Below are 26,024 nucleotides of genomic sequence, written 5' to 3'. Positions count from 1 at the left end.
ATACATACATACACACACACACACACACACACACACACACACACACACACACACACACACACACACACACACACACACACACACATATATATAGAGAGAGAGAGAGAGGCATCGGGAATTTTATATATATATATATATATACACTAGTAAATTTAGGCCTAAATTTTGACGCAAAAAGGTCAAAATTTTGACAACAGTAGGTCGATAAAGCAACCAAGCTTGCTGTTTGATGTAGGAGCATCCAGAGGTTTAAGGACAATCCTGTGTCACCCAAAAAAAAATGTACTTAGACTTAGTTTCTGTTTTATGTCTTTACATTTTTGGATACCCATTTGGCTCAAATAAAGGTTCCAACTCTCATAGTTCAACTATCAGTGCATTTGAAAATCCCAAAAAAATAGGAGCATGCAATTTGACCATCATTTTGGTGACCTAGAAGGTGTGACTTGGCCAGATGAATGTAATTGAGATTTAGAGCATTCTAGAAAAAGAATCAGGTCAAAAGGCCCCACGGTTTGAAAGTTATTGCAGTTTTTCAGGTTTTGGAGACCTCCTAAGAATGCTTCAAAGTCAGGTTTGGGGCATTAAATGACCTCGAAAAGGGTCAAAAAATGGGGGATGAGTGAATCTTGTCCATAGGGCTATAGAGCGCTTTGAGAGCTTTCCAAAAATGTAAACGGTTCGTCAATCGAAGCTATGGTTCAAAAGTTATGCCTCCCGGAAGTTCGGCTACCGTTTCTGGATTCTTCTAGATTTGCACCGACTTCTAACGCGGCTTCTGGAACCTTCTATTTTGTCGGTGGATGCCTACTAGCACTTTCTAGAATGTACTCCTAGTCCTTAACCCTCCGAGGTCTATTTAAGGAGATTTTGGGCATTGTAAAAGGCAGTTCGGGGTGGAGTTTGAGAGGAGGTGCTAAAAGGAGAAATATTCTCCAGAGTTATGCTATTGTAAGCCCGTAGGGCATGTTTTGAAGTTTATTTTCTCTGCACTATTTGTACTAGCTTATTTTCTCAGTTAATATAATTCCCCTTTTCTATTGTGTCCATTCTGTTGTTGGGTTGTGTCCCCATCACTGTTGGTCTTTTTTGGTCAATTTTTTGCCACATACATTCTGCGTTAAAATTTTGACTTCATAAAGGTGGACTTATTGACGCGAATTTCGTCGATTTTCCTAGTCCGAGTTGAACTGTTATTTCCTCATTTGCAGGCGCCACTCATCAAAATTTTGACATAAACCTACACCAATTTGGTGTCAAAATTACGAAAAAAACACCTTACTTTTCTACGCTAGTGCCATACATGTGACGTCAAAGGCGACCAATTTTGTGTCAAAATTGCGATGAAAATACCAATTCTTATTTGCATTTGTGTCAAAATTAAGATGAAGATATGTAGAAATTTTGACGAGCTATCCCAGTTATTGTAAAAACTTTTCTCTCATAGGAGCCTTCTAAACTACACAAAACTTGATTCTAAAGCGTAATTGCTCAGTGCATGAGACTCAGGGTATCATTCACATTTCTACACACCATTGTTTCATTTGTCACATGATTTATTTCATATAAAACAATGGGAATGAGGAAGAAATGTGCATGATATCCTGAGTCTCCACCGAGCAATTATGCTTTACAACTCAAATTTTGTGCAGTTTAAAAGGCTCCCATGAGAGCAAAGCCTTTGCAATAATTGGCACAGCGCATCTAAATTTTGGTTCCTGTAGGGAAGAATAAAATAAGGAAAGAATTATTTATCAGGAATTAAAGCCAATAATTTCATCTATTTTTCAAATAGATAAACGTGACAAAAAAACATACAGTCCCAATCACATCATCATAAGAGTGCATATATAACTATAAGTATAACTATGTCTAAAACTAACATAATTTACAAATATCCACAATTCAAATATTATCCCTTGATGTTTTCTTTAATGCAAAGTTTTAAGTCAACTATGTTATCACCCTGGATGTAATACCAAACTGTCATTAGGCTAAAGACTGCAGCAAGATTTACGATTTACAAATGCAAGGAGAACTACCCAACCAAAGTAGAAAATGACATGAAAAGTTAACAATCTATCAATTAACAATCTAGATGAAATATTTCTAGCAATTGAATTGTACATTATAGAAATAAAAAATTACCTTAAAATTGACACCTCACCAGTTGTTCATTTGCATCCGTAATGGCTTCACAAAAGTTGAAAGCTTACGATTTGTCAAGAACACAAAAGGCACTCATAGTTCAGCTGCATCAATAAAACTAAAGTAGTTAAGTTGCACGGTGAGGGCAAGAGACTGTCAATATCAATTGTGGAGTTGTAGATAGGTAAGCAATAAACATAAAAAGGTAGTACAAGATTTTAATAGCAATTGTGAACTTTACAGTTTTTCTCAGTAGTTTTGGGTCATTAAATTGGATAGAAAATTGATAGTAAAATGTGAAAGAGAACACACATAATGTCACATAAAAATAAGTTTGCATCCTACATATGAGTATGCATCAAAACTAAATTTTTACCTCCTCAATCTATCTGTATCAATAAAGAAATAAGACATTTTTGTAATACAAAATTCTTGAACCCTATTCCACTGTAATCTTTCAAACCTAAAAAATAAAACAAAAGCCATAAGAACTAAAATAAAAGGATTTATTTCTAACAAACTGTCACAAATGCTTTGTATATACCTTAGGACATGATACAAGTTGTTTCACAAGCAACACTTAACATTCCAATTTTTTTCTCGTTTACTAGATTGATGATAAACTATATGCAAAGTAGAAATAGTGTAGCATAATAGATGATTAGTATCTACAATTTTTAATACTGAAAATTATAAAGAATGTAATACTCACAAGTTTCGTTGCCTAAGAGAATGCAACCCAAGTTTATCATGATCTCTACAGCATTCATTGAATTAGGAATATCCTACTTATTTGCAAACACTAGAAACACTACATCTCATAATTCATCTTGCAAGAACAAGAAACTTAAATGATAAAAAAAATTCTACAGATAACATGAAAATAATTGTTAAAAAAATGAGGCCAATTTTACACATAATAACCAAAGTTTCCATGAGAAAGACATGAAATCTTCTTGATCCATTTTCCAATTGTGTTTATACAATCCTAAAAAATCACTTTGATAGTTCTGACTAATTATTGTTAGAAGGATTTTATTTGCTTCATCAAACAAGTGTATATTGTAGTCTTGGCTTCTTGTATTTTTCAAGATAGTATAATTACTCGTCTAGTATTGTTCAATCTGAAAGGATGATATTTATTTTTTTTTCTATAACAGCCAAAACAAGGGGTTGTTAACCTTTACACAAACAAGGGATGAAAGCATAAACATAGGGCATCAACAATACAACAAAAAAACCTTATTCCTGTGCATGTGGACAAAAGTCTAACCAACACTATTGTTAGGATTGCAACAAAGGAAACCCCACTACAACCTATCAACAAGGCCCAAGAGTGATTATTTAAGATTCATCATTGTCAATAGAATTTTCTTCATAACATAAGTGGGAGCAATAACTTCAACAACATAGGCCACAAGGCTAGCAGGCATCGCACCTGAAATACGGTCTAACATCCAAAATTGTGACAAGAATGGAAGTGATAGAAGTCTAGCTTAGACCAACAGCATGAGAAGCTAATCAAAAAAAGTTTCTTCTTCATTAGAAAACAAGTCCTCAAAAGGAACATCTAAAACAGAATCAGAAGCTCTAATTGTCAAATGGTCATTTTTCACGGCCCTCCATCAAGTGATAGCACCTATCCAAAACAAAATGGCAATCATTAGGCATGTATCCTATAGAGATGCAATCTCTACAAAAAAATGGAAAACCCTCATATTCAATTCTTCACCCATGGCCTCTCATCAACCATGATTGAAGTGGAGAGATCTCTATTTCAACTAGAATACAAACATAGAATAGCCCAAAATTGTACTAGATCCATCCAATTTTAGGAACTAGCAAAGAGAATTTCCAATGGCCTTGGGAAAAACAACTCACAAAAGTGAAATGAAGATAAGGAAGGAAAACCCAAACATTACTCACATAGGTATGGCTCAATGTCACCAAACATTAGGCACTAGAGACTCTAAGAATTTATAGACCATACTTCTGCACTAATAAAAGTCCATGTTATCACCACAAAATAGGACAAACTTTGCATAAGACTTGACAGCCCAAGCATAGCTCCTTCAGCCAAAATTTGATAGACAATTATCTAGAGCATTCAGTGGGTCTAGAACCACCAACAAGAGCAAATATCCTAGCACCTAGAAGCCTAGCTTAGCACTACACCAGGAGAGTCAAACCCCAACAAAAACCATCCAATGGATCTCTTATGATGGGGTGTGTTATGAGTATATTAAGTTCCCCTCTTTCTCTAGAGTGGAAAACATCATGAATTTTGAGTTCAGATCTATGTTATGTAATACTACTTTACTCATGCTTAGAGATCCTTACAGTATATTCAAAGATACTTATTATATCTACTCTATAATAAATGGCAGTGTAATAGCATACTAGCATCAGAGTTCATAACCCGCACCAAAAGCGATTAGTTACACAAGAAGAAGCATCCAACATGGGACATAAGAAACAAATTCAGATTGATTTCTCCTCTATTATCAGAGGATCATAGTAAGGCACAACACAAATTCTCAAATATAAATAATAGTCAACTGTCATTTTACTTAGATCCCTATGAAAATGTAGCACTGAAATACAATATACATTGGAGTTAGGAATTTGGTTGACAACCAAAATAAATTGAATTGAAATAAGAAACTTCACCAAAGAATCAACTAAATATGTAATTTTAAGCATATTTTGCTACTCAAAATGTTACGACTTCTTCCTTCTTGACCTTAAACTCGTGACATTTTCTAGTTTTATGGGGGGAAACACGATCTCTCCAATTGTTAGTTCTAAATGGCTTCCACCTTAGGTGCATAGAGTCTTTGAACTAGATAGATAAAATACACAACCATGCTAAAGACCATGGAAATAGAGGATAACATGGAAAATACCAAACAACAAGTTGGATGATGATGAAGACTACAGTGAAGGTAGAAGATCCCAGACATCATCAATTATTACCAAACTACCAAATGGAGTATACAAACTTGAAAAGATAAGACACACCTTACAAATAAATGAAACTCTAGAAGCTACTATCAAATGGCATGACATTGAATCATTACCAATAAATGAATACAACATAGAGAAGCTACTAGATATGGTATTTCTATTCATTTTTCAAATGAAAGAGTGTAGTAGGTATGCAACCATGACTAAGGAAAGTGCAATTTCACACCATTTTCCATGTTGATGTTTAGATACAAACCTATGCAATCCAATCTCCCAAGGAATAGACAACACCACGTATCGCCATCTTTGCCAAAATAGGATTTTTCATAAAGTGATGTTAGAATAGTTACTAAAATGGTCATAAATTATGTTGTTATAGTAAAAGAATACTTTAACTTAAGAAAAAAAACTATACAATATTAAAACATGATATCGTGCTTTAAAAACTAAAAAGGTACCTATAACGAAGAACTTTATTTCAACTAGCTAATTGGTTGTCACTATTAACTATAAGCTTATCTTTAAAGTTTGAGCTTCACTTGGTTTCAAGAATAGTTAAATATTCTCTACTTAATAGGGCCAACCACATGAAGGTGGAAGCTCATTTGGCCCCTCCCCCCCCCCCCCTAATGTCACTCTAAATTCCCCATTAACATTTAATAACATTCAATTCATCCATTTTTGAAATATAACATTCAATCATTATAATCACATGATAACATTCATTAACACATAAAATTCATAAACACACAACATTTGTGAATAATTCATTAACACAAAATTCAATAACACGCAACATTCAAGAGTAAGTCATTCATGAATAATTCATTAACACAATATTCATTAACAACCAACATTAATGAATAATATTCATTAACAATATTCATTAACATAATATTCATTAACAATATTCAAGAGTGAGTAATTCATGAATAATCATATCTTTTTTTCTTTCTTGTCGTTTCTTTTTTTTATAAAATTTCTAAGAGGAATATCAATGTCCTTGTCATCCCCCTCCTCTATTGGTTCTAACACATGTCTCCTCCTCATCCATTCAGGAACATCATGAGGCCGTTGCACCAAAGGGGGGTCCACTACAATAAAAAGTACTTCATGAGTTAAATTTGTACCATTTTATATTAGTGAATTATGAGTTTTTATTTAAGTAAAAGAACTATAAATCAAAAAATTAATTTAAAAGAACAAAACATAGATTTTCTTTACCTAAATGTGCGACATCATCTACCTGCTGATCAGTCTGAACATCCTCTGGCACTCGTTCAGCACGACATGATTCTATATCCTCAACACAAAAAGGTTACACCAAGTTCAATTAAAGATGTTAAATTGTATTAATAATTATATAATTAGTTTTAAATAACAAATGAGCACCTCCATCGATAGTACAATGCACATCAAGGGCTTCATGATGTTGTTTATGATCTATGTCACGATTAACAGGCTGTATTGCAATGTCATGCACATTATTATCAAATAAATTGTTGCTCAAGTATTCAATTTCTAATATATATATTGGCATATTTACCTGTGCACAAGAGACTGTTCAGTTGGGGCAATGGAAGTTTGTCGTAGGCATTTAGCCACCGCTGCATAGCCTTGCTTGAAGGAAATTTTTTTGTGTTCTTCTGTGGCCTCTAGATTAAAATCAGCGCCCTGCATTTTTTTATTAATTAACAAAATTATTTTCATTTTATAAATAATTTTTCTTTGCAATTCATTTATTGCTACTTACAACGCGTTCTTTGATTTTCAAATATCCCCTAGAGCCAAGTCTATGCTGCCCAACCTTTTCTAGCCTCACCTTTGCTGCCTTTGATGTGTCCTGCAACCTATGAAAAGTTTGAAATATGTTAGATGATATAGATATAAAGATCAGTACTAAATAGTGGATTATTATATATTGGTATGAAGGTTTTAGCATAAAGTAGCATGTTCCACCAAAAATATGAAAAAAGGGAAGAAATTATAGCATCATACCTTTAATTGACATGTGTAATCATGCTATTTATCCATGGAGTTCATGCTATTTATCCATATTTTGACATGCCTCTCCATAAAATCACACATCAATTTCGACAATCTATATTATCCATTGTCACACAAAGTAAACGATAAGCTAAAAGTTCAAACAACTAGTAGATTTTATAGATTAAATTTTTTTTCCATCAAAGATAAGTCAATTTAGTTGAATGGGATATGAACATATTTGGTAAATTAGGGGGGCGGGGGGCTTCATGGAGGAACCACTGGTTTAAACTGCAATTTAGAGTCTATACGCTTAGTGGAAAGGCATAAGTTTGGTAGCATTACCTTGGTATCATTACCTGTTGGTTCTTGATGTCCTGCAAAGTATCCATAGGTTCCACACTCAAAGTGTTTTTATCCCCAAGGCTGCAACAGGTATAAACTTGAGGGCGAATGTCAGATTTTAGATTATCTTATTAGCATTCATTTTTACCCGTAGCTGAAAAGTAAGTATTTTTTTGTTTTCAATTTAAAAGACATCACCTTTCTGCATCAAGTGCTTCTTTAGCCTCCACACTACATGGAACTGATTTTATAAATGGTGGTTGTAATTGAAACAAAATCCCCACTAATTTGCTAAGATAACTAGTAACTAACAGGAACTACCTAGCATTGGTCTAGCAGAAAACTCATGACTTAAGACTTGTCATAATCTATGTTTATTTTGATTGCTTCTAGCAGTGGAGCACCATTCAGAATGTTTGAGAAGATCAGAAATGTTACATCATAGTTTGGAGGATGTTTTGTATAGCCTACATCCACAACAAACGATTTCAAAGCTGACAGTTGGATAGAAAACTGTTTAGATAAGCTTCAACTATTCTTAAAAGTCACATAGTAAAAGAAGAATTAAGGATACAAAAAAATAAAAAGTCAACTTTAACACTTTTACTATAGAAATTACGAAGATTAGTATGTGATCATGTTTAAACCATTCGCTTTAATAATGCCACATAATTTTGATCCTATAAATAAGGTATAAGAGTTTAAGAAACAATAAATTTCATAGAGTGGAAAGAAATAGAAAAAATTATCAGCATTATTTATAAGAATGAAATTTGGGTTAGAGTTTTCCAAAAAAAAATGCATAACTTTAAATGCTAGCAAAAAAATGCTTTCATGCAGATTAAAATAACATAAATGCTTACACTTGTAGGGGACACGGCTAATAATGGAGAATGCACACACAACTCCTCCAAATAAGGAAAGCATTGTAGAACTTTGACATTAGCAAAATCTTCATCATCAGAACAGGTGATTTTCCTGATCAATTTCACTTTTGCAAAATGTTCCAGAAGTTGAGTGTCAGTTTCCAAATAGAGACATTTAGGTAAACAGAAGCTCACCATTATCTTACTGGGCAAACTGAAATCAATAATTCTAATGCTTTCTAAGAGTGGAAAATTTGCATCCAATGTCATATATATATCATTGTTATGTCGGAGGGGTGATACAATCAAAAGTTCAAAACTAAGTGCTAATCAAAGCACTATCAATATCTCAAGTCTCAAAATGATACATCAAATATACAATGAATCTCATGATCAATATAAAGATACAAAAAGGAATAAAAGATAGCATGGACCTAACTACAGCCTTCCCCCTCATCACCAGGAGGAGGAGGAGGAGTAACATCTACACGTGCAGGAGGCACTACACCATTAGAAGCTCAACCATAATCAAAGAACCTTGAGACATGTTGAGCTAGAGGTACTGCATTTTCATATACTACATAATAATGAGCAGCCCCAGAGGTATGATGATAGGTCTCATCTCGCTCTAACTCTATCTATCTCTTTAGCTCTATGATCTCAGACCATAGATCTACTATCTCACAATTCCCCTCTTCTAGCTAGTCATGCATCTCTAACTATAACTTGCACCTGTAACTTGCCCACCTACCTCTGAGATGTCCTCAATCTCTCCCTCATATGTCATAGAGAATCTTGAGTTTACGCTAATACATCTCCTATGGGTGAAACCTGTGGAGCCTAATTTGGCATGTCATCATCCCCTCCTCCACCCACATCCTATTGTGGTGGCTCCTCTAACCTATGTCGCCTAGCATCACCTCCTACTACACCCATGGTGCTCATCTCTCTGTGAGTTCTCACATGAGTAGGCCTATGTGCCTATTCATTGTTGCTTGATCTAAGATCCAATCTAACAGTATGAGAAGGAATTGTAACAAGAACTACCAATGGCCATTATAATGGTCTCTCCTCCCTCAAAGGATGTTCTTGTGGTTGCTAAACATTAGGGTGTGGTTCCTGACTAACAACCCCTATAGGATCATTTATATGAGGAAATGAATGTACATGTGGCCAAATGCTCTATGTACTAGGGAGTGACACCATCATTCACTACATCTAGAAAGTAGTCCCACCTATAAATGGTAAGGCCACTAACATCTTCCATACATCTAATTGGGTCCAATCTAGGAGAACAACCTTTCTTTACCTCCTTGGTGAAGCAGGTGTAACTATAGTATTCCTGTGATTACTATATTGATAGTCGAACTGTCTCTAGACATGGGTTAGCGTAAATCTCTCTATCTTCAATGAAGAATGGCCATTCAGTGGCTAAGATACCAACATGAATCCTAGCTAGGAGAAGACATCATCTTATGGCTCTATGCCTAGCCATGGTCTATAGGTAACACACATCATGTCATCCAAATGAAGTCTCAATTAGTTTGTCTTACCTAGTGTAGGTTGGATCATCTCTCCGCAATACCAATAAATATAAATCTACAAGGGTTTTTGTCAGTCCTCAAAGATAGGAATGTGATTGTTGTCATTAACTTGTGTTTCTGGCATTGAACGTGATGCTTATTACTTTTAGGAGACTAACCATTAGTAAAATTCTTGCAAAGTTTTTCAAAAAAAATTTACTTGTCATTACAATTATTGAATATCATTTATCACCTATACTGCTAACACATACAACTATGGTACATGTAGTTGAGCATTACTATATTTTCAAGACATAATATAGCTATATGTGATGTTATAAGCGCACTATTTATATCTTATGTAGGATTTATGCCCAAATTGAGATATATACAGTTGTGTCAGCATTGAGATTGAGATTTATAAGCAATTGTGTCAGCATATGAATTTAGGATTTATAAGCAGTTGTGTCAGTTATATCTTATGTAGGATTTATGCCCAGATTGAGATTGAGATTTATAAGCAATTGTGTTAGCATATGAATTACATACCTTTCATCAATAGATAGATTAAATTGAGCTAGTTGAAATTGTTGATACTGAAGTTGAACCCTAAATTTGCTCATTAATGTACTAGTAGTTAATACTATTGCATACCTTTTCAGATTTGTTGGTGTACTTTCTTTTGGATGTTCCCCTTTCTCCTTTGTATCCAAAATGAACTCATTCCAATCCCTCACTGAAACAAAGGGAGGACGCTTGTACTTCGGGTTTAGGATGAGGCTCTTTCTATATGTGTCCCTCACAACCTTAAGATGTCTGGAAGCTTTTTGTAAAAATTTCTTATGATCAAAAATATTACTACCAAACTCATGCTCTATATCTTTGATGAGCTCATCTTTTAATTTTTGATCTTGGTAGTTCCACCTTTTAAGAAAATACACAAAATTGTTAGATATAGCTAGTATAAGAAAAGACCCGAATGAAAGGAAAAATGTTGCACCAATTAATGATATGAAAAGAAATAGTGGGATAAAATTAGTTCAATCATGATGTTCCACCTTTTACGTATGGTGGGCTCGAATCTTCGCAATGTGAGGTCATAAAGCCTCTTATAAAATGTATCGTTTCTTGCAAAAAATGTCATGGGATAATTAATAGTAAGAACCATTAAAATGAATCATGTGAAGAATACTTTTCATAGTGAATAACAAATACATAAAATGAGATACATTTTATCTTTTTAGTAATCTATTTTAGGGTTGGAGGATCAACTTGACCAAAATTGACCAAAAAAGAAGTTAGTATCTTCTACTGAAAGCACAAAATTGCAATGTACCAAATTACTAAACTAGAGAATTACTGGTATAGACAAAAGGTCATTGATAATTCAGATGATCCTATCAAACCCCTAATAAAAAGGAATTCCAGAATAATTTAAAAACTTGCACAATACAACATACTAAAGAAGGTCATGAGGCATCACTCCACATCAAAATCCCTTGCATTCACTACTTCCTATCATGTTTACATCTTGCAAGAAAATCCTTATTACAATATAAAAAATAATTATTTAAAGTACCTAGAATCTTAGGACATTTCAAAGGCATTGATTCATTATCATCAATCAACAATGATGTCTGCATAGCTCCCATGCTATAAATATGGGTAGCTCTAGGAAATGACGGTGAATTATCACCAATACATGCACTATGATCCACATTTGGTAGCATACTAGATGGTGCATCTCCTACCACAAAAAAAAAATACACTATGTAATGCACCCAAGATTAAAGTACATATTATCAACTCATGATTAACACAAAACCAAATATAGCAAAACAAGGATTTACCAGCTAGACATCCCCTTGTTTCTGACATTGTAGACGAAAATCTCGTATGGGCATCTATCAACCTCGTAGGAGTCTCCTGCACTTGATGACTTGAACAATACATTGTTAGCAAAGACATTCTGAAATAATAAAAGTAAGAGTTAAGAAGTTTTGAATGTTCGAAATAAAAAAATTCCTTCTAACTTGTCAACTAAAAGATTATATTACTAGTGGCAGTCGGAGGTCTACTACTACTGGCCTCACCGCATTGTCCTTGACCAAATTGTGGATCAGTTGCCAAAAAAATTTGTATAACAAGAATTTAGTAGTTAAAGTTTCTTACAACTCTTTAAAAAGATTGCATCAATAAAGTATTTTTTCACATATCACATATTTTACTTCACAACATAAAAAATTATAAAATATAAATCTTTATTGAACTTTTGTTATAGCTAAATATTCATTGGAGCTTACTTCATAATGATGAGTTTGCGCTCTCAAATCTGATAGCCTCTTCATCATCTCCTCAGATTCCATATTTGCCTCATCCAAAATTTTCATTGCTTCTAAATTAATTTTTTTTTAATTTTTTCTTCAACATTTTTATGAAATTGGGAGTTTCAGCAATATCCTCATCAGAAGGCATAGCTAGTGGCTCAGTACTTACTGATGCTACTTTACCCTTATCCTGAACATCAAATTGTGAGAGGAATATTAGTAAAACTATCATAAAAACTAAAAAACTATAAATAAAATAACGTAATAATATAACATTTTTCAACTATCTAATTTGTACAATTTCAAAAAGGTTTACCCTCGCTGAAGAAGGGGTGGGAGTAGCATCTTGGTGACCTCTATCATCTGTCAGATCCATATCGTCTTGTCACAAAGATTAAACATAAAAAAATCAGCTAATTGAAAGTAATAGATAGCAAAAAAAAACTTATTAACAAAATGATAAATAGTACTTACACTATAAATAAAATAATGTAATAATATAACATTTTTCAACTATCTAATTTGTACAATTTCAAAAAGGTTTACCCTCACTAAAGAAGGGGTGGGAGTAGCATCCTAATGACCTCTATCATCTTTCGGATCCATATCATCCTGTCACAAAGATTAAACATAAAAAATTCAGCTAACTGAAAGCAATAGACAGCAAAAAAAAACTTATTAACAAAATGGTAAATAGTACTTACAGCCCTCATGATAGTAACTTTGTTTGTATCTATGTGATTTAAATGGTAATCGATTAGCAGTTCTTCCCCTGCACTTATTGATTTTATTGCACAAACAAAAACTTCATTCCCCTCATGCGCCTCAAATATGCAATTGGGTTGCTTACTAGTTGAAGAAGGTCACGTACTATTTATAAAACCTGCAATATTACCTATTTCTTTTGGTCTCCCATCAGTGTACATAGAAAATCTTTTACTTTGATCATTTTCTTTCCATTGTATATAATTAGCTGATACCCTATACCTACACATACTTTTTTTATATCAAACAATCTGTATCCAATCATTGTAATTGTAACATGGACCGACATACTTGAACAATTTGACAACTTTTTTGTAACATACCTTTATCCCATCCATGGAAAATAGGCCCAAACCATGTAATGAGGATGGAGCAATGCGATATATCCTCTCATTAACACAAAAATATGTGTTAATTGGAGGTAGCTCATTGGGTACCCATTCTTTCTCAATGTGTGAGTACCAAAAGGGCACCTTGATGTCCCCTTTGGTCTCATCATCATAAGAACATGACCCCCCATTAGCAAGGAAAAATTGCATGCATTTATTAAATTTTTTTCTATTCTTTTGACCTCTAGTTGATCTCCCTAGTTTAGTCGTACTACATGTAGAGCTTTCATCTACCAGTTCCTCATTTCCCTCATTTGATGTAGATAGATCTGACAAGTACCTATTTGGTGGGTCCTACAATCCATCAAATGGAAAGTGAAAGTGACAAATATAAAATGTAGTACGTTGAAAGTGACTATACAATTATATTTCTATACGGACCTTCTTTGTCTCTATATACATTATATGATTATATAATATGTCTATTTATAACATACGTGCTCAATAATAAACAAAAAGAATATAAGAAAATTATGTCTATTTATTGACTTATAGCTACTGATCCATGTCACTATGCACAATCCATGCCAAACGGGTCAAATTTCCTATAGTCAATTGACTGTTTGCAAAAAAGGTGACAATCAAACACAATATAAACATTGGTAACTATAAATAACATATGTTGTAATCATTAGAAATGAAAAAAATAAATATGTAATCAAAATTCATGAATATGTTAATCATTTACCTTAAGTTAGCTAAAAATTACATGATACACATTTTCTACAAATAACTTAGAAGACAACATGAACAATAGGCAACATCGCAAACATGAACAAATTTCCCTTATATATAGAATGCAAGATCATCAATAGAAGGGGTAACGATGTACCTATAGTCAATTGACTGTTTGCAAAAAGGGTCATAATCAGACACAACATAAACATTGGTAACTATAAATAACATATGTTGTAATCATTAGAAATGAACACAATAAATATGTAATCAAATTTCTTGCATATGTTAATCATTTATCTTAAGTTAGCTAAAAATTACATGATACGTGTATGCTACAAATAACTTAGAAGACAACATGAATAATATGCAACATCATAAACATGAACAAATTTACCTTATATATGGAATGCAAGATCATCAATAGAAGGGGTGATGACATTTGTAGTCATTCATTATCTTCTTCTTTTTCATCGCCATCATCACCATCATCATCGCCATCATCATTGACATCATCACCATCATCATCACCATCATCACCATTGCCACCATCATCATCATCACCATCATCATCATCATCATCACCATCACCATCATCATCATCACCATCATCTTGATCTTCATCATCTGCTTCTTCATCATCTTCAATATCTTCTTCTTCCATAACATTATACTTTATCGGCCTTCCTCTTGGATCATGTCTAACAAAAAATGACCAACCTTGTTTATGTGGAACCTCTGAGTAAAACACTTGCTCACATTGGATTGGAAGAACATAGGGCTCATCTCCAACTAGCTCAAATGACCTTGTATTGATTATTGTAAATCTATCATCATGTTGAATAACCGTTCTATCTAGATCATTTTAATTTAGTCGTAACCTATACCATTTGACGAAGAATAGAACTACTTTGAAGGTTCTAAATTCATACTCAATTATATCATCCAAGATTTCATAGTATTTATTTTGAGATTGTTGAGATGTATGTCGTTTCTAGATGATATATTGGTGACCTTGAAAACTGCAGTTAGCCGAGAATCACAAGTTTTCTTTGTGTCATCCAACCTTTTTATGTGAAATTTGTGGCCATTATAGTACATAGATTTGTGGTGCTTGACCTACAATTTTTGAAGTGTGTGTAAATATTTTGCATCATGAATTGATACAAAATATACGTCAAGTTATGATCATTAATAAATTTCTACGTACCTCTCCACCTCTTAAACCCTTTACTAGATCAACTACCATCGGCATAACATTGGAATTTCTATTACGATGAGCTTCTATAACCAATGAAGCAACACCTTCCCATGTTAATGAGAAACCATTTTGTTGATATCATTCAATCCATTCCATCATCCAATCAAGATTGTTCGCAATATACAAATGTATTGCATCCCACTCTTGACCACCTATTTCAAAAAAATACACCAGTTAAAAATAACTTATATTGAATATTTACAAGAATTAATTAACTACAATAAAATCTTAGATTTACCTCTCACTTTCCTTTATCTACCTTTTCCCATCAAGTACTCCCCTTTAAATTTTTTAATTGAGTTGGGATCCCAAATATGATCTACATGCATCTTTGCTGCAAACTTAGGAAGATATTCACTAATGTACACCATGGTCTGGTATACCATATATCCCTCCACCATAGAACCCTCGAGATGTGCTCTCTGTCAAACAAAGCCTTTCAAAAATTTCAAGTGCCTCTCAACCATCCACATTGACCTGGTTGGTATAGGTCCACACAATTCAATCTCCTCAACTTGATGTATGAGGTAGTGTTCTTGTGCATTGAAAAAACTTGGAGGTAGACACTTTTGCATTTCACACATCAGAAGAGGAATTTTTCTCTTCTAATATTTTATATCTTCTTTATTCATTTCTTTATATGACAACCACCTCATGTATTTTCCAAGATCATATATAACCTATTTGACATTGTTGGCGAAGTGGCATGGGAGAGATAGAGGTAGAACGTACTGCAATATTTGTAAAATGATCTTGTCAATATTTTATAAAAGAATGCAATTGAAACTACATGCAGTATATAAATATATAGTGAATACAAAATAACATGAATTACCTTAATAAATGTATGTCAATCGTGTGTTCTCAACCTTGGCCGAAATTCACTTTTATTTTATATGACATTGTTTATGTTCGCAGCAAATCCTGTGGGAAATTGTATTTTTTTTATGACTTCTTTTATAGCATTTCTCTGCTGCTCTGACAATAACCAACTAAGGGCACTTGTATCAATCTAGTCTCCATTGTTATTTGATCAAATGTCATTTTTCGTTGCATGGTTGGATTCTTCAATGTCACTACAAGTTTTGACAATTTGATCTTTGTCACACCTTCCATCCAAGATTTTCCATAATGTCTCTACTACATTCTTTCCAATATGCATAGGATCAAACAAATGCACAATTGGGAGTTGCTCGTAGTATGGCAACCTAGTAAATTGCATAGGATAAATTTTTAGTCCTTTTGGAAGTTGGTCATTGATGTCTTGACGACCTTCACAAGCATCAATCACATCATCAGTAAACAAAACACAATATTGAAATATAAATTTGAAATAAAAAGCATCAAATGGAATGACATTACCTCAACGATTTATTTTATTGTATGCCAACTTCCATAGGTGAGGTGTCATTCTCTATGGCTTTGACGTAGTCTCTTCTGGACCATTGAAAAGATGTTTTTTGGTAATTCGATACTTATGATTTCTGTGTAGAAAGTGTCTATTCTCATCAAACACCTGCTTTCTTAAACTTTTTGAATCACGATATTTCATCTTTGGACCACAAACTGGACATGCAAATTTACCCTTTTTCTGAAGACTTGCAAGATGGTGTATAATTGGATTAAATGTGTTAACTTTGACATACCAAAAAAGAGGTTTCAAGAAGAGAACATACCACAAAATTGTGTTAGCCCAGGGGCATCGTGTATTGTCCATACAAGCATTGCATGAAATTGAAATTGTCTTTGTCCTATTGGTCTACAAATGTTATACATAGTAACCCCATTCCATAACACCACCAACTCATCGATAAGGGGTTCAATATATACATTGATATCTTTAACTTGGTGTAGACACCTAAATTTGATTACACTATTTTAATAATCCTATTCAGTTATCTAAAAAGGCATTATTAATTAAATTTCTATTTAATTAATCCTTTTCCATCCCCTAGTTGATTAATTTAATTAATCATCTATAATCCTAATTGATAAATCAAATAATCTATTATTTATCAATTAAATCCTATTCTTCTATCTAATTCCAAAAATCCCCATTTATTAAAATAAATCTATTTGATAAATGAAATCCTCAAATTCAGAACCCCCTAACCTATCTCTAATCCTCCATTTAGCCTAATCCACCCCATCCACCCATACTAACCAAGCTTAGCCACTAACTCACCCACCCTCATTAATGCCATCCACTTGCACATCTCTAACATTCCTAATCTAATCCTAAACCCAAGCCTAATCCACCCCCTAATGTTGTCACATTCCCTAAACAAGTTTAAAACTTTCCTAATCCAAACCAAAGTCTCCCCTCAAAAAACCCAACCACTAAGTCATGAGTGCTCTTACAAAACATAAAAGACTCTTACAAGCCCACTCATGACTCTTACACCCATCTTCCACACTCTTCCCTCTTCCACACTCATTCCTCTTACATCCCTCTTACATACTCAACCCCACTCATCGTGCCTTTAACCAACCCTTTACCCTACCCTCTCACACTCATCCTCCTTGTGACAAGTGTCACCTTCCCATTGGTGCTAAACAAGCACAATCCATGTGCTCTCCTTTGAGTGCATCCTAGCCCTCCTTAAGCCTTCATCCATCCTTGCATCTAAGCCCTCCATCCCTCTACCCCTTAGCCTATAAATTGAATCCCATCCCAAGCCATTTCATCAACAATCTTTGAGCTAAAGTTACCATGCTATTTTGAGAACCAAAGCCATCAATCTTACCCTTATAATGCCAAATTGAGAGCTCACAAAGCTACCAAGTTGCCATTACCCATCCCCATTGAAGCAGCTTTTTAGCATCTTGAGCATACATCCACAGCAAAAGGACACATCTACAAAATCCAGAAAGCATGGAGTGTTCTCTCTTGTGAGGTTTGCACTTCTTGTTTGCTTTCTTTGTCTAAGCATATATGTGAATTTAGTTTTTGGTTTGTGAATGTTTGCTTTATTTGTTAATGTTCTTTGCATACTAAATCTTGTTCTACATTTTGGCACGCCCGGTGGGACCCCACTATGGGTCATTTAATCATCTATTTTCATCTATATGTCATTTTTTCTAACCATCTAATGTTTGTTGTTGTTTGAGTGTGTTGTGAGGGTGTTTTTCTTGTTTTTGCAGGTTAAAGAACGCACTTAGGAAGAAGAAATACCATCTAAAAAAAATTTTAAAAAAAATTCGCATTTTTCAACTTTTTTGGCGCAGTTTTGGCATCTGCAACCTATTCTGTCTGTGAAAATTCACGTCTGCGAAAATCGACGTCTGCGCAAATTGACGTCTGCAAAAATCCGCATCTGCAAAAATTGACATCTGCAAAAATCCGCGTCTGCAAAAATCGTCGTCCGCGAAAATCTGCATCTGCGCAAATCGGCATCTCTGCTTGTCACCTGTGTTCTATGCCGCAAATCTGTTCTGTCGTCTTCGAATACTAGCGTCTCTGTATTTCAGCGTCTCTGTATTGTGCCGTCTCCGCTTGATAGACTGTCGTCTCTGCCTGCTTTTTGCACTTTGTAGCTATAAAAAAAATTAAAAATAAAAAAAAAAAATTTAAAAAGAGTATAAATCAAAATTTGACTTTTAGTGGTTCCATAGGATTTAGACCATTTTAAGCATTTTTACGAGTAGAAAAAACAACAAAAAAAGTTTTTAAAAAATTTCCCATAGTTAAGCTCTCATTTTTGAAGATTTTGGCTAACTAACTAAATTGCTTTTTTTTGTCTCATTGCAGGTTGGAGCACATATGGAACCACTAACCATGTTTCTTGCAGGTTTTCATGTTGTTAAAAAATGAACTTGAATGCTTAACCATTTCTCTTTGAATGCATGTTGCTATAAAATGAACTTGAATGGTTAAACACATTTTCCATTGAATGAATGTTGCTTAAAACACACTCTTGAATGCCATAGATTAAAATCAACTTTCCTTGGAATGCATGCTTAAAACAAAAAATCCAATCTTGAATGCCAAGGATCACTTAACCATTGCAATATCAAACACTTCATTTGGAGCTTCTAAAATTGAACAAAACAAATCTCTTTTCCACATGCAATCTAGGTAAAGTTTGATTTTTGGACATTTAAGAAACTTTGTTAAGTTAAAATACAAATTTACAAAAATCAATTTGAGTAGTTCCTTGGACTCACCTCTTTTCTAATCACCCATCAAATATTAACCATTGGTTGCAATCTCAGCGCCATTTATGGGGATGGGTCTACTTGAAAAAGGTGTTAAATGTTCCACAATCTAACTCACTCACTTGGTCTTTGAACGTTTGCTTTAACTTTATCAAAATTCTTAAATGGCCAAAACTCTAGATTAAATCAATCACACTTCAAGTTTGGGCACTAAAATTGAACAACAACTGACGTGGAGAGCCTCCGGGCATGCGCTTGAAATCAAATCTCACACACTTTTGTTTTGGGCTTAAAACAAACTCACACTCAATCTTGAATGCCTTAAAAAAAATTAATCGATACTTGACGTGGAGGGCCTCTGGGCGCGCGAGTTTGCTTTTGTTGACCCTAACTCTTCTTATTGTTTACATTCTTCGATCGATTTACTTTTGTTGGCGCTTCAAGTTGGAATTGAACATTGTCTCTTAAACATGAGTGCTTGCAAAGTCTAGATTAGCACACATAAGAGTCAGTTGGTAAAAGAACAAGCGTGTTTTTTAGCCCAAGGTCATCCAAGTCTTCTCTCCCCTTGTCGTCTTTCGAGGCCATCTTGGGTGCATAAGATTAGGATCCAAAACCTTGTTTCTTTTTAGGAGGCCTGCTTGGGGATTTCATCACCCCTTGGATGACTTCAACTCCAGCGTTCCGGCAGAGTATAAGAATCGGGAGGTGAATCGAAAGACACCTCTCTTGGGATCAAAATTTTGTCATTCGGGCTAAGCCTCAAGGAACTTTATACCCTTGAGAAGTGAAAGAGGAGAAGTGGGTTACCGCTCCTCTCGGCTGTGTGACATCCTTTTGGTCTCATCTACGGATTTGGGCCTCACGTACCTTGCGTATATCGAGGACTCCCTAGCTAAACCAATTGTCTGCCTTGCAGAAAACCATCTAGGATGTTAATGTGTTTGGAGTGACTGATTGAAACATTTGTAGAATATAAACACTCCTTGGCACAAGTATCACATTCTGAGAACCACAAACTTCTATCTGGGTGTTCCTATCTATTGTTTGTTTTTATTTTACTTGTTGAATGAATGTTTGCCAAACTTGGTCAATCCTAGCTTAGGGCACACTTAACGTAGTCACTGCCTATTTTGGAAGTTGAACAAGTTGAAGCAAAACAAAATGAGATTTTTCCCAAAGCCAAGCAAATTCAGGAATTTATGTCAGAACAACCCAAACCCAAACAGAAGTTTCACAAGGTCAAACTCAAGCCATCTCTAGCATACCAAGAACTTTCAGCCAAGAGAAAAGAAATAACACCAAGCCCACGAATTTCCAAACTCCACAAAGCAGAGGAAAAAGCTACCGACGAAGCACTTCAAGAGGCCCGGTTAGAGTGCACCATCAAATTTAGCCAACATCCAGGAGTTAATCCTGCTTATGCCTTACCAACTAGGCATGATTTCTATGATTAGACACCCTTGTTTCTCCACATCTTCTTGGATAAGCTTCACTTTAGAGTCATCTTTGTAGAAAAGCCAGCCATCTTAGGTTATCCCTTTAAGCATTATTAGCTCATCCATCTCATTTAGAATCATACCATCTAGCCAGTAATCGAAAATCTGCACATCTAAGCTTTCAAAATTGTTGTCACCTTGCTAAAAGTTTGCCATTCCTAAAATCTTCCAAATCCACCAATCTCACCAAGGTTATCCCTTTGACAGAGCTTTGTCTAGGGTAATCTAGCTTTGTCACTTGTTATCCCTCATCACCTTGAGCTAAAGGTTGGAATTCGCAAGTGGTCAATCTCGTGTTCTTCCTAAAGGATCATCAGTCTATCCTTAAGTTGACACAATCACCACCAAGCTTGCACATAGGAAAGCAGACCTTTTGTGCTTTGACAACATATCTTTGAAGTTAGAATCCCCAACCCAATCCTCCTTAGGTTTTGTCATATAGCTTTGCCTCAACCTAGGAAATCATTTGCATAGAAAAGCCTTCCCCCTTTTGCATCCATCAACATTATTGCATCTCATCCCTAGGAGCATTTTTTATGCCACCCGTCACTCGCTTAGCCAAGAAGAAAGAAACAATGGAGCCCTATCATTTGGATCGAACAGCCTCACCCCCCTTGAGCACTCAGCCATCCTTCAGCTCAGAGAAAGCTATGCCATCACCTACTGACATTGAAGCTTTCATGAACCAACCAGGAAATGCAGTATTGGTAAACGCCATTATAGAAAAAAACAAAGAGACAATCATGGCTAATTTTTGAAGGGACAATGTAGGAACCTTTGACTTTGGAAGACCCCCTCCATTATCAGATCCATCTCACCCATTGTTTGGGCAGCTGCCACCACCCATAGGCTCTTATGATCCAAATTATCCTCAATATATTCCAAAAGAAGAGCCTCTAGCCAATCCATATGACCCAACAGACCCAAACATACCATCATCCACCCAAGTTGAAAACTCCATACCGCAAGCCAACCCAGCCACCACCACTCCATCCTTGGTTCATACCTCTCCGCTCAAAACCCCCTTTACTCAAAACACCTCACCGTTCACCCCCTTCACTATTGTTGTTGCTCCCACACCTAGCCTTCCAAATCCACCCATCTCCCAAATTAGTGCTAGCATCTTTGGCCAACCTAAGCAATATACAACAGGGATGCCACCCATGGGGCCAAGTAATCAACCTTTCATTTCCCCCAGCTTGTTCACCACAGTGCAAAGTACAATCCCATCATTTCCATTAAGTCTTGGGAGCTCAATACCACCAGCCACAAATCCACAAGCTACTACCTTCACTCCACAAAGCTATCAAAACCCACAAGCTACTGCCAATCTTCTACCAAGCTCCCAAGTGACCCCAGCTCCCACCACCACTCTACCAAGCTTCCAAATCCAGCCACAAAGCTATCAAACCCCATCAGTTCCATTCCCAAGCTTTCAATTCCCACCACCTCCACCACCAACTAATCCATTACGTCCAATTACCAACTACTTTTCAATGCCACTTCTAGGAGGTAATCCACCACACCAGCCAACCACCAATTATTTGCAGATACCATCCCAAATGGGGGCACAACCCACATATATTGGTCAAACCCCACAAGCCCTCTGATCCTTTTACCAAGCCTCACAACCATCTTATACCTTACCTCCACAAAGCAATCCATTTATCCCACAGCCAGCTTATGTTCCTCAATCCCAACCTCAAATCCCATATCAACAGCAAGCCTCGCAGCACATGCAGCAATATGCGCCACCTCCCCCTCAACAACCTGTCATCCACCATGCAGCTACCCAAACAATGTACAATCCCTATCAGCAAATCCCTCACAGCCATCCATATTTAGTGGCCCCATCCAGTACATACCTACCTCAAGGCACTCCTACATTGGGGGCACCCCAACCATCACCTATCAATTCAGAGTGGGAGCAAATGAAGACAGCTCTGAAAGCCATCCAAGAAGGGAATGATCCAAAGACATTCAAGTTTGAGAATGTGTGTCCTTACCCATTTGACAGAGCCATTACCACGACACCATTTCCCAAACACTTTGAGGTACCCAAATTTGACAAATTCAGAGGAAAAGGAGACCCTGTCACACATATCAAAGAATTTTACATGCATTGCCAGGACGTGGCATACAATGATGTCTTCCTCTTGCGCCTTTTTCCCAAAAGCTTGGCTGGACCAGCTCTTGAATGGTTTTATAGAATCCCCTATGGCACAATTAAAAACTTTGCTGAATTATTTGAGGCATTTGTAGCCCAATATGCCCATCTTGTTGAAACAGAGCTATCAATAGTTGATCTTGTCCACACCAAGCAAAAAGGTGGAGAAAGCCTTGCCGAATACCTGCAAAGATGGCAAACTCTTACCACCCGCATATCCTGCACCTTGCCAGAACGCCATGTGGTGAAAATGTTTATTGATAATGCACATCCCAGCTTGGCTCACCACATGACCATGAACTGTTTACAGACCTATAAGGATATCAAAGAGAAAGGAATGATTCTTGAGCAAGGACTCATCAAAGATGGTGTGGTAAAGATTTACAAAGAGGCCAACCAAAATCAATCACATTCTAATGACAAGTCTAGGTATTGGAACAAAAACAAGCATGTTGCAACAGATGGGGTTACTGACACCAGACATGTGAATATTGTTGGTCCTTCTCAAAACCAGTCTAACCCACCATATCAAACAAACAACCAACAAGCTATCAATTACCAACAACGAAATAACCAAAGCTATCAAAACCACAATACAAGACCCAACTTTCAAGGGTCTAACAATCAAGCTAATGCCATCAATGTAGCTGCAGGGCAAAAGCCCAGATTCCAACCTGCACCTAGAAACTATACACCCCTTGGTGAGCCATTGGATGTTATTTTTGAGAAATTGGCTAAGGAAAACCTCATCAAATTTCCACCTACCCAGCAAATTGATCCAAGCCAATCCAAAGCTGCATGGTACAAGGACAATGAGTATTGCAAGTTCCATAGGGTAAACGGTCACACCACCCTCAGATGCATGAAACTGAAAGACTATGTGCAAGACCTCATTGATCGGAAGGAAATCACTGTTGGTGCCCAAACCTCTCCCAATGCAGGCTTATAGATTTATCAAAATGCTTTTCCTCCACACAACAACCAAAATACTGGAAAAGCACCTATCCAAAACAACACCAACAATCGCCAGCCAAACCAACAGCATGGGAAGAACAATGACCACACTTCATCCTATATAGACTATGGTAGCCTTATAGGTTGTATATCTGAGAAAGAGCCTTCTATCAATGTTATCAATATCCGAGGACTAGACAATGAGTGTGCGGTCACCACTCGAAGAGCACAATTTAACATCGCAGGCCCACCAGTTTCATCAGCACCATCAGCTCCATCAAAAAGCCGGTACAATATCTTGGAACACCTTGGGAACATGCCAGCCCAAATATCCATTTTAGACCTTCTTCGCACTAGTCCTGTGTACAAAGACATCCTTGATAGTGCTCTCATAGAATCCTGTGTCCCTTCTGATATAAATCCTACTAATTTTAGTAATCTTGTTGGACACCTTTCATCCTCATGTGCCCTGTCTTTCAAACCCACCGACATACCCATGGTTGAGCCAGATCACACCCTTCCACTTTGCATAGCCATCATGGTATCCAATTTTGTCGTGAAAAGAGTAATGATAGATAATGGATCAGCCTTGAACATTTGCACCCTAAAATTTATAAAACAAGCTGGGTATACTGAGGCAGATATGATCAGTGAGGTTATCACCATCAAAGCTTATGACAACTTGGAAAGGACCACAGAAGGGACTATTTTGCTACCAATCAAGGTTGGGCCGGTCATCCAAGAGATAGTTTGCCATGTTGTTGATATAAACCTACCATTTAACATCCTCCTCGGTCGCCCATGGATTCATGCTATGAAGGCCATTCCATCCACCTACCATCAGTGCATCAAATTTCTGCATCAGGGCACTGAGGTAACCATCCATGCCGATCCAGAACCCTTCACTTACTGCAATGCGGTTGAAGCTTCATATACAAACCATTGCCCTGGAATAGACATTGGCACAGCCATCGCCAGCTCATCCCACACTTGTAATGACGCAGAAACCATCCTTGCCTCCACCCTATCTACTCTAAAGATCAACAACAAAGGTTGTGGAGAATATAGTCTATCAGATGCATTTGCTGTTGGAGCAATCCCACTTGATCCACATACCCATGGACGGCCAACGTATCACAAAGCTAAGGAGATTCCACCTCCTCGATACAAATGGTTTGGCCCAACCACCTTTGTATCCTCAAAAATTCCTTTTCATGGGGAGCTCACTCCAGATATCAACAATTGGTTAAGTAAGGATGCCCCTCCAAGAAATCAAGCACGCCTTGATCACTTCAGCCAGAAGTATCCCCAACAACATAAGCTCATCACTGAAAAATGAAACTATCAAGGAGGTGGACTAGGACCAGAAGAAAGGGGCATGCAATGTCCCATTGAAGCACATAATTGGGAAACGAAGTCAGGACTTAGCTTTGGCATACCCACAACTGGGGGCACCAATGAGAACGGTCACGCTTTTTCAAACATCCATCGCGACCTTGTCAAAATTGAAGACATTCCTGAGGAAGTTGAAAAGAGAGCCTACGACGATATCCCAGACCAAATCTTCCTAGGAGACTCTGTTCTCCGAGAACTATCCATCCATCTCATTGACCTACCACTCGCTCATTCACAACTCATAGATTGGGACCAACCAAGTGTCATACATATTGATGAGTTCGCATCAGAGGAAGCACTTCTAAGATTCATGGGAGCCGAAACTACTCATAAGAAGACAAATCCAGATTCTGCCTACATCTACAAGCTAGATCCCAAGGGGTATTTTGGAGAAAATCCCCAACCTAGTTTCGATACACCCAAAACTGAAACTAAGGTAAATCTGGGACTAGCTAAGGCAGTGAAGAGAACCCCTCAGCAAGAAAATCTAGAGCCACAAGCAGAACATGAGGACTTAGTATTGCCTCCTCAAGATAATCGACCAGAGGTGTCTTCTATTCTAATAGAGGATACTAGAGAAGTCAACATTGGTTCTTCAG

Source organism: Cupressus sempervirens, chromosome 9 (genome assembly GCF_028749045.1).
Source record: "Cupressus sempervirens isolate cs-2001-9-10 chromosome 9, ASM2874904v1, whole genome shotgun sequence".
Taxonomy (NCBI): Eukaryota; Viridiplantae; Streptophyta; class Pinopsida; order Cupressales; family Cupressaceae; genus Cupressus; species Cupressus sempervirens.
This window is presented reverse-complemented; position numbering follows the sequence as displayed.